The sequence below is a fragment of the Melospiza georgiana genome, chromosome 1, assembly GCF_028018845.1.
Source record: "Melospiza georgiana isolate bMelGeo1 chromosome 1, bMelGeo1.pri, whole genome shotgun sequence".
Lineage (NCBI taxonomy): Eukaryota > Metazoa > Chordata > Aves > Passeriformes > Passerellidae > Melospiza > Melospiza georgiana.
In genome coordinates this window covers 79065125-79081964 of record NC_080430.1, presented here as the reverse complement: position 1 = coordinate 79081964, position 16840 = coordinate 79065125, and the positions used below count along the sequence as shown (strand labels likewise).

Genomic DNA, 16840 nt, shown 5'->3' with positions numbered 1-16840 from the left:
ATATCCTATATATAGACTGTAAGATGCCCTTAACATACCTTGGATAGAAAATCATTCAAATATACCATGTTCATAGACTACTGAAAGAAACAATTAACTTATTTTAGCTAACAGATAAAAATAAATGCAAAGCACGCATATATGACAATAATATTTGGTCCTGAAAACTACCTAGCCATAATTTCTTCTAGTAAATATCCTATTAATTTTTACCATACCCTCCAAGTCTTTTGCCTTATTTATACATGAAAGAAAGCAAATTTTCTACTGTCAGTAACTAAATTTTACCAAAAACTTAATTATATAGCTAAACATCTTGTGGATTGTAGTGAGGTTTTTTCCTCCCTTTCATCTTCAACCCTTCACTGTTTTTATTATATGGACTGTAATAAATCAAAATGGTTTTTTATGCAATCTGGTTATATACATACACGATCTTATTCTAAACACAGGCATTCTAAATACAGGGAAAAATCTCTCTGCATTTCTAAAATTCACTTTCTGATGCACATCTATTTTCTCTTGATAGCAAAGAAAAAACCAAAACAACAACACCACCTCTTCGTAAGCAATATTTTAGAAAAAAGAAGTTATAGACAGGAAGGGTTCCATCTCATCTACTACAGCTGCCTTTAGCAATGGTGTTATGAAAGTAAGGTACTAGAGACCACACTTTTTTCTAATTCATTTTTTACTGCATTTTCACCAGGGAGAAAGAAAACGAGACTCCAGGGAAGCTGACTACACATTCTAGTGCTAAGACACAACCTACAAGATGAGAATTGTTTGATATGTAAAAAAATAACTGAAAAAATAACTGACTGAAAGCAAACAAGTTATGGTACAGCTCTACTTCTATCTATTTCAACACTCAACCATAAAATCCAATGCATCAAAAATTTACATGTCAAAATACCATGAATCACCAGAATAACATCAACGCAAAAAAATCCAGCTCAATTTAGTTTATCAGTATTTCTTAAGTAAACACAGTAACAGCTATGTACTACTGATGTCAATATACTCCCACTCTGCTCAATTACAGACCATCAGAACAACTGTTCATCAGTGACTGAACACTCTCAGTATGCATGAACCTTCTCATATGCACAGGCAAGGCCTCAAACAGCTAATGTCAAAGTAATCAGTCTTTATCCCTGACACAAACTCATCGTACGTGTTGTGTCCTGAAAAATAATCTTTAGGGAAATACAGGAGAAAATATTCTACATGCCCACAACACAAGTACTTTGTAGCATCTCTTCAAATAAATTCTTTAATAAGAGTATAATTAGTGCCAAGTGCGTAGGAAAACCCTTAGATAGCAACTCCTCTGATCCTGCTAGGCAGGGCAAGATTTTTACAAGTAACCTAGGATCAGAATTTTGTTTCCGAAAATAAGATCATCAGCTATGTACTGCTCACAAAATTCTGGTAAAGGGATTATAAGCCTTGCAATCGTCATCATTCTCTCCAATATCTTACTGAAATCTTTTGGTTTCAATTCTACGATACTTGCAATTCAGTGACTGACTGCTGTGTACAACACAGCCTTGACTTTGATTACTAATACAGTATTGCAGCTACTCCCCATGGCAACTTGCTTTCAGATAATTTCTATAAGCCATATTTCTACCAACCACAGGATATGTCCTATAATATCACAGTAATTCCTAAAATATGCAATGTTTATTAAAAAAAAAAAAAAAAAAGCAAAACACACCACTTATTGTTCCATTAAAATCCCACAACCCTTGTAGCTTGTGTAATTTATCAATTTTCTCACTTTTTCAGTTCCGCCCTTCCTCTCTAGCAGACCAGTATTCATCACTCAGCAGATGAAGCTAGCTTCCATCCAAAACCCAAGGAGACAGCAGAGGAAGGTGTGCAATCCCTCAGAGGCAGAAGTATTGAAACTAAATTTTGTGGATGGAAAAAATTTGTAGCTAGACAAGACAGAGGATTTCCTTCAACACTCCGAAATGGTCAAATTTGTGGTCTACTTCCTCTGGTTTTCCTCTCATTTCCTGCCATCTCAATTCAATCTAGTTCACTTAATGGACAGAAAACCCTTCATCTCTTTTAGCTGAATCAGTATTTCTCTGGCTATTGTGCTGCATATGACTTCCCAAGGAAATAAATGAGTGCCAGACATGGTACAAAAATGAGAGTGAAACATAGCTGACAGCCATAAATATACTAACAGTGAACAAGAAGATTGATTTGACTGGGTCTAATCTGCTTCCTAGGTACATCCACATTAAAAGAAAGAAAATACTCTACGCTCTTTCCAGCAAGTCCTATTCCACTAAAATACGACACTGTTCTTTTAATTTCCTACATGCTGTTTGCTGCTGTAAAAGGATCAATATTCTGTGTATTCAAAAATATACAAGGAGCAGTTTGTTCTACTGTCAGGGGGGTCTTATGGCATTGTCCTTCCCTGCACTTGTGTATAAACAAAATACACTAGACTATATTAAAGCCATGTTCATATTTCCTCAGGTAAGAGAAGTACAAGCAAGTGCTATGAACTTCTGCCTCAGCTGCTGCAATATTTTGAATTGCAAGAAAAGTAAAAATTTCATTTTAAACTAATTTGTTCAATAATCAAATTTTGAATGCATTATACACTAAGTGTAAGGTTTAAACATTTTTCTTGTATTACTATCCTAAAACAACAGTTTAAGTCCATAATACACTCACAAATACATTTAAATGCTTCTAAGGCTGAGCTTCACTGATTAGAGTTCATTAGTATAGCTCAGCTTCTCACATCCAAATCTATCCTGTAATATTCATTATTATATTGTGCTTTTTGCTACAGAGAGAATTTCTGCTGTAGAGAAATTGAAAGCAGTTAACACCTGCATTTTGAAATTGAAATTTTAATTTGACGTGAATCAAAAAAGCATTAAAATTAACAGACAAGCATGCTGAAAACAAAGCTGACAGTCACTTTTAGTATATAGCAGAGCAGTGTTTTTAATAGCATGCAAATACTGTTGACAGGCATGTCTTTATTCAATTAGTTCCTAGTTTCCAAGGGCAGAGTAGTGTGCACACATCCAAACTGCGTTTTCTAATTTTAGAGGCTTTGTATATTGAATATTTCAAACTACTTAGTATCCAAATCAATTTAACAGAATGCCACTTAAGGTACTTTTCAGTTTTGGCTTTCAATAATTTACGTTGTATACCTCAACACTGCTCATGACCTGATCCATAATTACATCCAAACAGATCTCTTGGCCTTCTTTTTGAAGTATTTCACAGTAGTTATACTTCTAGGTGGGCACATTTTTGTATGCCTCTCAGTATTATAAAAGTTTCGTGCCAATCCATCTGCATGTCCTATTTACTTCTGTGGCTAAAATAGCAGGTAAAACTGGCACTTACTGTTCAATGGTTGCAGGGCACTTCTCCACTCCTCCTTTTCCAAGTGGTTTGCCAAATCAAACCTACTGCCTCCTTAGCTGCTGGGAAACAAAAACAAAAAAACCCACACACACGTCAGAATTCAAGAACTGAGGGAGAGGGTATTTTACTAAAAAAATCTCTTAGGGAAAGGAAAGAGCAGTGTAACAGTGGTATTAACACCAACTTTTTCTCATAACAGCTAACAAGAATGTGAACAAAAGATCTCTTCTCAGGAGAGCTGTGGTGGGACACAGTCAACATCTTCAGGCAACAAGAACAAAAAATACCAAAAAATTATAATAAAAATATAAAAAAGAAGCATAAAGCCAGATTAATTGTTTGTCTTTTTATCAAACTGTGAACTATCAATAACTCAACAATTAATTATATTTTTCTAATGCATTCTCCTCTGGTCAACTGCATTAAAGAATTAGCAAAGGTTTGTCTACAACCATCAACCACATCAGTATCTTTTTTTTTATTTGCAAATGCAAATGTTTACACCTGGATACAAAATAAAGCTTCTTTGAAAACACTTTTGCTTTATTTACTTTTTATATAAAACCTGAAAATTTCCCCTCGAGAAAATGCAATTAAAAAAAAGGCAATTGTAAGAAACACATTTTCTGAAGTACCTGAAAGCTGCTGATTGCTTAGCATTCCCCAGAGGTTTGAGAAAGCAATGCAGTGCTAACATTTGCTGCTCAACAGAGTTATTAATAGTTGTGATTCTAGCACAAATAAATTGTGCTGGCATTATTCCTATAACACTAGTGTGATGCAGGACCTCCTTTACAGTAAGCCTCATTTACAAAACACCAGATAGCATCTTAAAAAATTAGAGTTTAAAGAGTCATTTCAAACATAATATATATTAGACATGCCACCCTGTTGAGCACAATTCTGTTTCACAAGGTATGTAAAATGCATGATGACTAAAACATGAAATAGGAACAGTTTGCTTTCTAAAAGTCAGTATCATTCTCACACTCTTGTCAAGACCACACCAGCTACAAAATGTTTTTCTATTCACAGCAGCTGGTGGCAATACTGACAGACAACATGAAGACCCCTTCATATGCTGCACTGCAGAATCACTCCTTACACACTGCAAAGAGACAGCCTCTGTACTGCATAGGTGGAAATGTAATAAAAAATGTATTAAAATATGTATTTTTGAAGAGAAACCTTCCCTGCATGAAAATAGCTATTATTTCCATATTACAAGCAGAAAAATGAGGCATGCCCAATTTCATGGGGTAAAATCTACATGCAAGCAGCAGTCAGATAAAATGAGATCTGAACCTCTACTCATTCTACTTGAGTAACTTTGCAAGGGACAGAAACACAGATGAGCTGCTACCAACGTCATATCCTTGCCAAGCTACAATTAAATTTTTATCAAGAAAGTAATTTTTTAATTTCTTTTTCATTGGCAGTAATACTTTTTTCAACTTTCTGTTATTCACATTTGTATTCTGGCACTGCAGGAAACCTGAATTTAGAGATGAGAGATCCTGTAAAAAAAAAAAAAAAAGCCTCTTTTCTGAAGATAGAGTACTTAATCAAGTGCTTAATTATTTTGCCTTCCTCACCTATTTCAATTTAATGTCCTTATTCTCATCTCCAGAATGACACCTGCAGTACAGGTGTTTTACTTGGCATTTCTGTGTATGCTCCTGCAAAATGAAAACAGAGTTGGAGTCGGGACAAAACAGAGGGGCACAAACCAGGACATTATTGGAGTTGTTCCATGCTCTGATCCCCAAGGCTATTCCAGGGAAAATAAAATATTATTGCTACTATATTTTAGAAGAGACCTGGGAAAAATGTCAAGGAATAGAAAGGGTGAAATACTTTTGTATCTTTTTTATCAGAACTCCTAGAGAGAAACAGGTGAAGGAATTTGCAAATCACCAACAGAAAAACAAAAGAGGAAAAGTAAGGCCATGGGGCTATGGACCAGTTTTGCCATTAGATCACAGGGAAAAGCACAAGTGAGATATGCTGCAAGACTCCCGTCTTCTACTGCAGATAACACTGAGTGATTATAAGAAAGGTGGTGACAAATCTTTTACTAGGACCTGTTGATATCAAAGAAGGGATGGTGATTTTAAACTAAAAGAAGGTAAATTTAGACTGGATGCAAGGAAGAAGCTTTTTACAATGATGTGGTGAAGCACTGGAACAGGTTTTTCAGAGAGGTTGTGGACACCATACCTCTGGAAACATTCAAGGTCAGGTTGGATGGGACTAGTAAAAAAAGCATGCCTCATCCATCAGTGACTGTAACTATGCTTATTTCAATCAAATAGAGAAACATTCACCTTCTCACAGTGACAGCAAGAGATATGAGTTTATAACTTTGCTTAAAAGCATTAGGGTAACTCCTGAAGTTTTTTTGGGTTCAGGTCAGTGATTTATCTGTTTGTTCTAAAACGGGAATGGGCTCCACAATTTCTACTAGACCCTATTGCAGCATTAAGCACCATCTGTCTAGTTTTTAGAACAATCCACTAACTTTGCTTATTTCTCTCTGGTCTCCAGCTTGCCTTCCTCATCCTGCATCCTTTCTTTGTTGTGTAAGAGTTTACTGATGTTAGTGATATATTTACTAATCAAGACTAGACACTTACCTTCCAGAAATGGCTTAGCTTTACCAGTGTATATTTTATTCCTGGGCAGAAATAAAAATCTTATTAAATGATTTCAGATAGCAATTACTTTATTTGAAAATATTCATGTGTTGTATCTCTTAAAAGATGCTGAATGCTCTGTAGTCCTACAGATGTCTTTCATAATCTTGCAATTTGTGTAATTCTTAATGAAGAATATAGTTACTATGAACTGTCCATCTGCTTTGTATCATTTTTAATATTTTCTCAATTTTTCTGTTGAAAATTACAGTGTAGCATCACAAATCCAGTTACAATACCCCTAATTATAATCTCTGCTGAAAGAATGATCCAAAATGATCCTCTGGAAGTCTAAAACATTTATAAAATGTGGGCACAGGAGAAAGGAAAACAGTTTAGCTAACAGATGTATTTTCAGTGCTTGCTGAGGAAAGATTGGTTGTATATTCATCAGTCCTACCAGTGACTGACAGAGGTAACTTTTAGGAAACAACTTCTGGGAACCAAATTAAACTGCCGAAATGCTGTTTCTGGAAAGGTTATTTATATTATTTCTTAAGTCACGTCTCCCACTATACAGAAGTTATTATTACTAGGGAGAAACAAACACTGTATGTGCTTATTCCTTTCACTTATGATTAAAGAAAAAAACAAGTGTCTGAAACAATTCAGTACATCTTTTGACCAAGTGCTAGATAAAATAGGGTGCAATCAAAGCCTTGACTTGAAACGTGAGAGGCTTCATTCCTTGAGTGGCTTCAGTAATTGCTGTGGGCTTACTGGCGAAACGGGCTAAAGCTCATTGTACAGAGCAGAACACATAGCACTAAATTTTGTGGTCTGCTACACACCCCTGAGCAGAGCAAGGAGTTATATTTAACTCATATTCCAGTTGTGCCAACAAAAAAAGCTCCTGGAAGATTAAGAAAAGAAGTAAAGTTCAACACTACCTTCTGTGTCTTGAAGAAAGTACAAGATACAGATAACAATTTAAAATAATATGACATATATTATCAAGTAAGTTTGAAGTGAGCAAGACAAGGTTTTTCATTTTTCTCTAATTCTTGCCTGAGATACAGCAGAGTAAGATCACTAAGATCGTTTTCCTTTAGCAAAGCTTAAGGTTGGAAGCTTTCAGGTCTCTGTTAGGTGCTTACATCCCCCGGTGTGATGTTCTTGTTTCTATACTTAGCTGGAATCCCACTGAGCAAATGGATTGCATGTGCAAGTGCGGAACAAAGTCAGGCTTTTAGTGTGACAACTTTTCTCCCTCCACTGGCTGGGAGAAAGGAAAAAAGATTTGAAGTATAAAAGAATAACTATAAATCATTTCAGGGAATATATTTGCCATGCAAATGTGCAGCAGGTTTTAGAAAGCCATTATCTAAGGGTTACACATAATCAACATTAACTATATGCTTACACAACATAAAACCATTAAATTTCAAGTACAGGAAATAAGCAAGTCACTTACAAGCTAAGTAAGTCACTTAACTCTCTTTTCAGTGTAGTTTAGTCACTGTGAGAACAGAACAAATAAAATTAGCTACCATCTGACATCAGTATTTTTAAATTCTCAGAGCAAGGGAAAAAACCAAAGTACATTGATGTAAAGCAACCTCTGAAACCTCCAGGCTGTTTTTGCATTCCTTGCACAGGAATCTTTAAACCCAATGGCACTTTGGTGCCTTATGCTATGACACTGAGACATGAACACATGGTGTAGGCAGACTTCTAACTCCATGGATATAACACCCACATGGCCTGGAAAACCTGTGATTCACAACACTCTAATAGAAATTCAGGCAATGGTCTACAAAAACTTTCTATGAAATTGCTCAAGCCCAACATATTTCTGATTAAGTATTTTGCCTTGAGGCAAATATGACTTCTGCAGCTCTGTCTTTTTTGGAAAACTAGTCTTCAGGAATCAAAGGCCTCTTTTTCCAATGGTAAAGTCTGGAGTAAGGAAGACATTGGTGGAAAAGAACCATATTAGGGAAAGTTTAAATAATCTGAATACACATAAGCCCATGAAGTCTGATAGAAAGTACCCACAACTATGGTGGGTTATTGTGTAGCAACCAGAAGAGGTTCTTGAAGACTGAAAGAAAGCAAATATCACTCCAAAATTCAAGAGGGACAAGGGGAGAGATCCAGGAATTTATAGGTTTATCAACCTCACTTCCACCACTGGGATGGAGCATCTAATACTGGAAAATGTTTCCAGAAATGTGAAAGACAAATTATCTGGAGCAGTCAGCTGGATTTATGAAGTGGAAATTGCGGTTAACCATCCTGATTCCCTTCAATAAATGAGGAGACCAGCTTAGTGGCTGAGGGGGCAGCAGTGGGTGTTGATTACTTCATCCTCATCAGGGAGGCTTTTGACACTGCTGTAACATCTTCACAGACGAGCAGATGAAATATGGGTTATGCAAGAGCACTGAGGTGGACTGAAAACTGGCTGATGGGCCAGGCAGAGAGGGTTGTGGTGAGCAGCACAAAGTCCAGCTGGAAGCCAGTGCTGTACCCCAGGTGCCACAACACTATTTAGATCTTCATAAATGACCTGAAAAATGGGACATAGTCCACTCTTCTGGAGATTGCAGATGATATAAAACCAGTGGTGGGTGTGGGGAGCCGAGATGAACCAGATGGTTGTACTGCCACTCAGTAGGATGTCAACAGGCAGGGGAAATGGATAGAGAGCAATGCCAGGAATTACAGCAAGAAAAAACACCAAGTCCTGCAACTGGGGAGGAATATGTTCACACAAATGACAGATCATTCACAGAAAAAAATATTTAATGCCCAATTCCCTTAGGCTGGTGTACAGAAGTATGGTATATGCTATAAGTATGCTAGATGGTCTCTTGTAAACTGTTATGCTTGAATTCAAACACAGGAAAGTAATCTTGGTTTCTGTTGTTCTGTGAGGGTTTTTTTTGTCACATATTGAAAGTTTTCAAGTGACCAAAATCCCTCTGGCAATGAATGCTAATGAATATAATGATTCATGTAATGACATGACTTAGTTTTACCCTTCAAGAGCCAGTGCTGCTCTGTCTACAGAGCAAACATATGCATTCTCCTGATACAGAAATTGTAAACTAAATGTGCAGCCCTGCAGAGAATTCCAGGGACTTATCCACAGGTAAAATCTTCTATATAGCTCTGATGATGCAAACCCGTAGTGAAAAATAGACTATATGGATGAACTGAATTATTTCTCTGTATCTTAGATTTTAAACCTTCAAGAAAATATTGTACCGAGAAAGGGATTGGTGAACAGTTCTGATATCAAGTGTACAGTCAGACAGTAATTCAATCAAAATGCTTCAATTTCTCTGTGTAAGTTCTTCAGAATTAGACACCTAACACGGTTCAGGCAGGCATTTTCAGCAGTAATGCCAATAAATAAGCACAAACTGGTAATTTCTTTATCAAGTTTTTTGCACATTTTCATATATCATGAACACTTGTTGCTATTTCTTGTGCTCCTATTAGTTTACTTTCACATTATATGTAGATAGGGGTGATCTCAGCATATAATACATCTGGTCCCAATGAAATATTATCATTCAGTTATTCTACAGAGATCTTTGCAACACACAGTTTTAAAGTACAGATTATACTGTGTTAACTTACATGCAAAGAAATGTAAGAGGCCACCAAGTGAGCTTTATAAATTACCTTACCAAACCTTTTGAGCAAGTGTAATTTGATGTTTAATACAAGCAGAAATAGTGTAAGATTGCCTGCCATTTTGACATCATATATATAATTCAGCTCAAGGAATGAGGAAGAAACAAATGTGATGCAAGGCTTGTGCAGCAAGGATACTGCAACACCCCTCCCTTTAGCCTAATAAACTATGTGGTCTAGACTGTTTTGAATGCTATAGACAGATGCAAGCACTTGAATTTAACCTTAACTTTGCTTTAGTTGGGTTTGATTAGTGACAACTGGGTAGCAAACTATCTTTAATGATTTTAAAGTCTATGAACTGGGTCCTGGAACAGCCTAACAAGAACTCCAGACATAGATTTTTTTTCCTCCTTCTCTGAGGCTGCAGTGAGGATGGATATACAAAGTTGATACTACAGGGCCAATGGAAACAGAACCATTTCCTAGTGACTGCTGTTGACCTTGAGGAATCTCTGGGACACAATAAGATTTTCTGGTAAACACTTAAGCCTCTACATTTATAGAAATATAACTGTTATAGATTTTGCATTGAGGTTTGACATCTAGATGTTTTAGAGCAAATAATGGAATCATAAATGGCAGTAAAGGTTTAAATCAGCTGCAAATATTATTCTTTCACACTAATCTCTACTTTCCATAAAACAGGATTTCCTTCAAGGAATTCAGAAAAAGCAAAAACTTATTAATGGACTTAATCAAAGCTGGCTTTCTAAAATAATTTCAATCTCAAATGCACAATTGGTCTGTTGACTGAAGCGTTTCTACAAAAAATGTTGATCAGATACACAAAAATTAAATATTATCATTGTTTGTATATAGCAGGAAGAAATCTTTTAAAAATGTTCTTCAGTGGTGTAAAGTTTTCAAAGATGTTTGTGTAAATCCACAAACCATATACTTAAAATCTCAAAGTTCTTACATGCTACATTTACAAGTGCTGCAATGCAGAAAGAAAGGACTACTCATATAAATTCAGGCTTGAATAATTAGGGGACAGGCTCTAAAATAATTCAAGATTATTTTAATAAAGATCACTTAGATAATAACTAAATAACATTATATAAGGTAGAGCTAAAAAATGCTTTCCTGTTGCTAGAAAAGACCATCTGCAAGGATAATTAACTCACAAGGGTGGCTAACTGGGATAGTTAACTAAGCACAATTAGTCATCAAAGAGGTTAAGTTCTCTTAGTTCCCGCTTTCTTATTTTTTCCTTATTATTTTATATTGTTGCACATTTTTCCACCAAACAGTTACCTTTGTTAATTTTCCAGTGTTTTCCATGCAGTCCTAAAATCACATGAAAAATAGAGATCTGCAAGGAAGATAGTTCAGTGACTTGACATGGTGCTCTTCGATGGCAGTCACCATTCTAATCTCAAGGATGTGGAAACAGCTCTTGTTTTTGTGTTAGGAAAGTGCCATTTCAAACAACAGATGAGTTTCCTTGTATATTCACTGTATTGCTTCCCTTTTCTTTGCTACAGCTATCACACAACCTGTTCCTATTTAAACAGTGTGCAAGTCAGATGGAGGAACCTGGTAATGAGTTTTCCTTTTAGCTGAACACAGAGTTGCAGTTGGGATGCAAACGAGATATTGGTTTGAATGCTCACCTTGGGAGTTAACCTATCCTCCCTCCTAGTGTATATTCTAACACAGAGATAGCCCTGAGAAAAAGCAAATGCTTTTGCTCAAACAGTTTCCCAAATAAGGATCTTTAGACATTATGTTCATAATTCATGATCAAAAAGAAGGGACAAAATATTGACCAAAGACTTGAATAGCCAGTAACAAAATATGCTGGGGAAAAAAAAAGAAAAAAAAGAAAATAGTTCTTTTTTTCAATACAACTTCTGTGGTGCTTAGAAGAGAGATATCTGTACCTCAAATAATTAAAGTACACACAAAAAAAGAAAACAAAAAATTTTACAAAAAACCCCAAAACTAGAACAAAACAAAAAAAAAAAAAAAAACCAAAAAAAACCAAAAAAACAAAACAAAAACAAAAAAAAAAAAAAAACTAAAACAAAAAAACCAACAAAACACTACCCTGTAAAATGTATTCATTTACCTCTGTATTATGTACCAATTCACAATTGTTTAGTTGATTTTTAAGTTGACAGGGAGGGACTGCCATTCCTCTCTTGAGTATTTTAACTCCATCAATTAACCCCCAAGCCTGAAAAAAATAAAACACACAAAACTTGCTCCAGCTTCTCTTGCTGTCCGGGTGGGTCTCTCCATAAAGTGATTCTCCATCACTGAAAATCATTATATATTCTAATGTCAGGTCCCAGAGCCTTATAGCTCAACAGAGTAAAATAATTTCAATCTTAATTTCCCTCATAGGACAGATTCTAAAGGCATTCACTGTTTCTACCAAAAATGTAATTCTCACTGATCCAGAAAACCATTCCTTGCCCACAGCTTACAACCCTTTTAGAGCTGGACATTCCCATCTCTCAGTATAACTCAAAGATGAATGCCCTTGAATTGTACAGCCATGTTTTTGCATCTGTGACTGAAATTGTTCAGGAAAAGAATTTGACATTCTTTTTGCAAAAGCCAGAGGGGCTGCTGGTTCACACAGCATGAAGCTGACTTGAGCTCAATGAGAAAATGGTCTGCCAATTTCAAAATCTTCCCAACCATCGACTAACTCCTCCTCTCCACTCCACCCTCAGTGATTACTGCAAAGTAGTTGAGTCAATCAATCAAGTTTATCATTTTATAAGAAGTTATTAGAGGATTCTCGGGTACACCACACCCTGATTATCATGTCTGAAAGTCATTAGTCTGCAATGTTTTGAGTAAAATAATGCAAACTGAAAATTGCAGAATGCACTAAAATAAAACTGTAAAAAATAATTATCACATGCTGCTTGAGGTTAGAATAGCCCTTCAATATGTATAAGACTATTTCTTGTTTCATCTATGTTTAAATTATATTCATTCCATGGAGGGCATGTTCTTAGAAAATTTCCATTCACTTATGGAACTAAGTTTCATTGGCTTCAAAGTATTTATTTCCTCTCAACTGTATCATTACTTTCATGTAACTGTCAGCTGAATATGCTCAAATATGTAATTTTAGGCTGCACTATAAAGAAATCTGTAAATAGGACATCTTCCCAGCAGATTTTTTAACTGACAGCTAATGGGAAGTAAAATTATAGCTACAGTCTGATCCTCTGTCCTGCACAAAGTCTTACAATAAATCTTGCAGTAAGGTCACCTCCCTCAGTCCATCTCAAGGTAGAAAACAACAACACCACAGCCATTAATGTGTCCCTGGCTATAATTTTGACAATTTTGACAGTCAAGCCTCTAGGGTTTATCAAGATGCTGTTGAAGTTGCAGTTAACAACACATAAAAATTTATATCTCCTCTACTTCAGTATCAACAATTATCAACAAATTTCTATAAATACTTCTTTCTTTTAATTGGCATAAATAATGCCTATACTCCTTTACTGACATAATATAAATACATACATGTACTTCAGGCACATCGAAAGAAATTAAGTTTTATCTACAAAATTGTTAAAGGCTGGACACTAAGTACAGTACAATCATTAGAGTGAAAGAGAAAAAGGCCTGTTTTGTTCTTAATAGAGAAATAAACCTCTGGCTATTATTTATGTATTTCCTTAGAGCCCAGAGTTCCTAGTAAATTAGCAGCATTGGAATATTTTGTCCAGATAAGAGTATATTACTCAGTTCACTGGATTAAAAAAAAATCACAACAAACCAAACCAACAAAAAAACCTCAATGCCTCTGTTAAAATCCATGTCAGCCTTAATTACTACTGGGAGTTTATTTATTTATATTCTCAGATATTCAAATATTTTACTAGAAAGAAAATACACTTATACTGCTAGAAAAATTAGTAACTAAGAATGCTTACTGGAAATTCATTTTGAAGTTAACTAGGAATATTTTCGTTATTTCTTTCTGTTTAAATTGTGCAGTGAAATGACAAAGTGATATTAAAATCCTGGGTCTACTTCCAATAAAGTCATATTTTTTTTTTAATAAGAATGGAGGAAAATGGTTTTCACTTAATGATGTTCTGACGTAACAAAAATATTTGTCATACAAAATGCTGTATTGATCTTTCAGCAACTGTGATAAATCAAAATATGGTCAAAACCCCAGCACTGTATGATTGGTTTTCATTCCATTAATTTGTGGACCCATCATAAATAATTAGCAAATATTGAATTTTTTTGACAGTAGAGTGCAATTCAGATAAAGTCAGAAGCATCTTCAGTGCTTATCTCAATATTTCTGCATACAGCAATTTTCTGAAAAAGAGAAGGTAGAACTCAGGAGCTCCTAACAAGAGCTTTTCCACACATCTGTTATTTGCGCTAAAAACAAAGTGGCAGTGCTGCATTTCAGTTTCTATCTGTTTTTTTAAAAATGCAGTAAAGTTTCACATTCAAACAATAAAGCAAACTTTAAGATTAAAAGTTAGGTACTTTAAATATTTATTTTATACTCATGACACTTTGTTTTGTTTTTGTTTTTTTTTTTTTTTTGACAGTCAATCTTATTTTAAGCAGTGTCCAAAGAGCAGTAGAGTTATGTAGTCTCATGGGACCTCTTTTCAAAGTAAGGACAAGGAGATCAGGTTATTCAGGTACTTGTCCAGTCAAGTTTAGCACATCTTTAATGTGGAGATTGCACACCACACTGGGAATCCCGTTCCACTATTTGACTGTTCTCATTATATATATGGTTTTTCTGACCAAAATTTCTCATGCACCAGCTGTACCCATTGTATTTTGCTATTCTGTCATGCACCATTAAGATTCTATCTCCATCTTTGTACACTTCTCTGTCATTTAGTATCTGAAAAGAGCAATAGGACCCTCCCTGCAGCTTATCTTCTTAGGACTGTACAAACCCAGCTCTCTTAACCTCTTCTCATTCATTCTGTGCTCCAATCACCCCCACCATCTCAGTAGCTTCTTCAGTTTGCTCCAAGACATCAATGTATTCTATGTAAATAGGGTGCTCAAACCACACACAATTCTCCAGATCAGTCCCACAAGTGCTTAATAGAGTTAGAGGTTTACCCCCCTCAGCCTACTGGCTTCTTTCTTACTACTATTCTGCAGAATGCAATTGTCTTTCTTTTCTTGGCTTTCTTTACCAAGACCTGCCCATGACCTTCTCTGCAAAGATGTTTTCTGCCCTGCTGGCACAGAGCCCATACTGCTGCATGGCAGATTATTCCAACCCAGATCCAAGACTCAGCATTCACCTTTGTTGAAATTCATGAACTTTTTGTCAGCTTGACCTTTTTCATGTCCTTTGTCATGAAATCCTCTGCCGCACTGGAGCAATGGGCCCAATTTTCTTAGGCTGCCTTTTGCTGCCAATGTAGTCACAAAAGTCAGTCTTGTTTCTTTTATAGCTCTTGATCCAACTGAGCTACTGCTTTCCTAACATCACCTCTACACGCTTGGGCAATGCCTCGGTTGGAAATAACCAGGAAGCCCATCCCAGATTCTACCTTCTGTGCACATTCTAGTTTTGCTCATCTTCAGGCAAGATTCTGCTGTTCACCCCAATGGGTCTTCTGCAATACCTGTGTGGCTTCTTTCTGCACACTGGCATAGACCACTCAGACTGGTGATATTGTCTTTAAAAGGTCTGTCAGCTCCCCATGGTGCTTCTGTTCTCCAGTTCAGGCTCTTATGGGATCCTGACAAGAAGATTCCTGAACAAGCCAAAGGTGTTTCTCCCCAAGTCCATGCAATTCTATTTGCCTTGCTAATTTTGGGGTTTTTTTAGAATTTTAAACTTTGCAGTCTTGTGGTCACTGCAATTAAGGATCCTTCCTATCTTCAAATTGCTTGCACTCTGTCACGCTATGTTGCCCTTCCAGCAGATACCAAATTTGGTAAATTTTCCGTGATTTTCCTAGTCACAACACTTCCTTAAGCTGTTCAGAGAATTTATCTACTCTCTCCTTTTGAGCATGTGGTTTGAAGCAGATGCCTTTCACTATGGAACCAAGGCTGGTCTGTCCCATGACCATTACTGATGCCATGGAACAGCTCTTTGCTGGCTTGTGACTGCACCAAGATGAAGCTCTGTGCAATCAAGCCAGAAGATTACAGCTACTGCTAACATAAAATGCCACAGTGCTCATTTGTTATGAAAAGAACTATTCCTGCACTAATTAACTTGCCTGAACCTCAAAAACTGTTCTAGCTTCCAAACACTTTTGCAATTCAAACAATTAATTTTAATCCTACAACTCTATGGGAATAGAAACCTCAGGTGCTGGGTTTTTTTCTTTCTTTTTGATCCACTGCTTAAATACCATGAAATCACATAGATTTTTTTCTTGTCTCTCAGTGGATAAAAACATCAAAACTTTCAAACCTATTTCACATAGAATATGACAGGTAACATTTTACTCAGAGGTGTCATATGGTTAAACACAAGTGACATTTGTATCGCTTCTATGTATGACTAAAAGATACAGAACCATTCATTTAATCTAAACTGGTTTGTTAAATCCTACCAGGTACATCACTTACCTAAACCAACTGGCTTTTTAAAATTTGTTATACCCCTTTATTTTCTTTTATTCACTCAACCCCCTCAAGTGGCAGGCAGATGGTCAGCTAGAGAAATAAAAAGGATGATGGAGGTTTAGTTTTGGTGGTTTGCTTTTTTTTTTACAAATAAAATATTTTTCAGTATAAATATAATTGGGATGAAGAATTTGGATTTGTATAGCACAGGGGAATAAATAAAAGGCAATGTAAATGGCAATAAATAAATGCCCCACTGTATCTTTATACTGTCTCATACACTGCATGTGCAGATATTCTCCCATGAGAAGCACACATAGATTTTTTTTCCAGCTTCTCTTTCATTCCCTTTTGCACACTGTTTTAAAAATACTGATGCCTTTTGAATAGAAATATGGATTATCAAGATGGTGACTTTTGATGCCTGAAAGTTTTTGTAACTCTTACAGAAGCTAAGCTAACCCAGAGCACTAAATTATTGGAGGTCAGCTTTTTGAGAAAAAAAAAAAAAA

At 35.9% G+C, this 16840-nt stretch overlaps 1 protein-coding gene across 7 annotated transcripts in view; it reads right to left on the bottom strand.

Annotated features, from left to right (window-relative positions):
- The window catches only part of CDH18 (cadherin 18), a 229841-nt gene that overhangs the window by 176289 nt on the left and 36712 nt on the right, over nt 1–16840 (bottom strand). For 4 of the 7 annotated variants that reach the window (XM_058021639.1, XM_058021608.1, XM_058021588.1 and 1 more), the window contains one exon: nt 3400–3479. The gene's annotated coding sequence lies outside the window, so the exon portion shown is untranslated. The remainder of the gene's footprint in view (nt 1–3399; nt 3480–16840) is intronic. The other 3 variants (XM_058021628.1, XM_058021617.1, XM_058021598.1) reach the window with 1 other exon arrangement.